The 1,594-nt window shown below is 33.1% G+C and overlaps 1 protein-coding gene across 2 annotated transcripts in view; it reads right to left on the bottom strand.

The window, feature by feature from the left end:
- LOC106470647 (glucose-6-phosphatase-like) overlaps positions 1 to 1,096 on the bottom strand; it is a 7,229-nt gene extending 6,133 nt beyond the window's left edge. The window contains exon 1 of one of the 2 annotated variants that reach the window (XM_022399277.1): positions 959 to 1,096. The gene's annotated coding sequence lies outside the window, so the exon portion shown is untranslated. The remainder of the gene's footprint in view (positions 1 to 958) is intronic. The other variant, XM_022399278.1, reaches the window with a different exon arrangement.
- Between the last annotated feature and the right edge of the window lie 498 nt (positions 1,097 to 1,594).

Below are 1,594 nucleotides of genomic sequence, written 5' to 3'. Positions count from 1 at the left end.
GGTGGGCAGAGCACAGATAGCCCATTGTGTAGCTTTGTGCTTAATTACAAACAAACAAACAAATTAAAATTATGAGGTCACAATACAAAACATTTTAATACACATAGACGTTACATTAATTTCTCTCACACTACTACCATACTCGAAACTCCACTCCACAGTTGTTGTTGTTTTGTAAAACTAGCTATTCTGATGTACGTTATCTTTGTAAAGTAGTTACAAGACATATCCAATAGAACAGTCCTTAAAGCATTTTTCTAAGGTAATATTATAAGGTTCGATTGGTTTGTTTGTTTATTTTTTAAATCAGAAACGAGTATATAAAAACGAGATTTTGATATGATTCACTAAGATTTGTTTTATATCTTTATCGGAAATGAAGAACTAAAACTTTAAAAACCATAAAGTTTTATCAACATTTCAGTTAATAAAAAGCAAATATTGCAACACACAAAAAGTAGAATATGATTGTGTGATTTTTAGAGCAATTTACCAAAACCGTAACAATATCACGAAAAAGTTACAGTTTACACGATGAAAGCATTAGAAACTAATAGGCCTAAAATTTGTGATGAAAATCACGTCAATAGCAGATGAATTTTTTCCTACATCTCAGTTCCATCTCCTGTCTCCCATAAGTCACCGTCTAAGAGGCCCTTCGTTCAATACCAGAATTTGTCTTGTACGCCCCTAATTGTGAATCCACAATTGACAAATTGAGAAGAATGTGGAAAAATACATTTGCAGTCGATATGATTATTCGTAAACTCTAGGCCTATTCGAATACTGAGAAAACTTTATTTACCCCAGGTTTGATTAAATTTGTATGTGAAATAAATAGAGCAATTTATTAAAAGTCCTTTTTGAACAATCGTAAAATTTAATCCCCCATGTTGAAATTATATCATTTTGACATTAATATATATTTTTTAGCCAAATAGTATTTAAACCAGCCATTACCTCTTACCAGTTGGTCTCTTCAACCAAATCAGGCAGACATTCACTGAAAGTTGAATTCTGGACTCTTCCCCCTCTATCCCTCTCTCTTTCTACCTCTCTTCTCCTCTTCCTTCTGCGAGATGTATTGGTCACCACAACTTTCTTTGAGCCTTTATATAGAGAATTTACCAGTCAATCAAGTGTTTACGTTCGTTTGCTGACGCCCAGCTAGAATCCGAGAGCGAAATAACAATTTGGTATGATAACCCTCAAGCACGATGACATACTGTTGCTGGGGCCTCGTGAATATTTTTTTATGAACCTTTAAGATGATAGCACAAATAAGCACTAAAGAATATGAATGTTTACCATGTAGTGCTATGTTAGTTTTTTCTTTTCTTCTTCTTGTGTAGTTTGTATGCGATGAGCACTGTGTGACATCACTTCCGTCTCTTTTTTTCTTTTCTTTTTTTTTTGTACACATTGTGGGTCAATCGTTTTGCCACCGACTGAACTTAAATGATGATTTCGCTATTATTACTGCTATTTAAATGACTTAAATCTGAAGCCTTCGATCTAAAAAAAATGTTTATATAAGATTTCAGTATCAGGAAAACAAGTTCAAAGTACCTAAATTTTGCAAGCTTTATCGAAA

Source organism: Limulus polyphemus, unplaced genomic scaffold (genome assembly GCF_000517525.1).
Source record: "Limulus polyphemus unplaced genomic scaffold, Limulus_polyphemus-2.1.2 Scaffold4136, whole genome shotgun sequence".
NCBI classification, from domain to species: Eukaryota; Metazoa; Arthropoda; class Merostomata; order Xiphosura; family Limulidae; genus Limulus; species Limulus polyphemus.
Note: the sequence above shows the minus strand (reverse complement) of the source record. Positions and strands in the feature narration are given on the sequence as shown.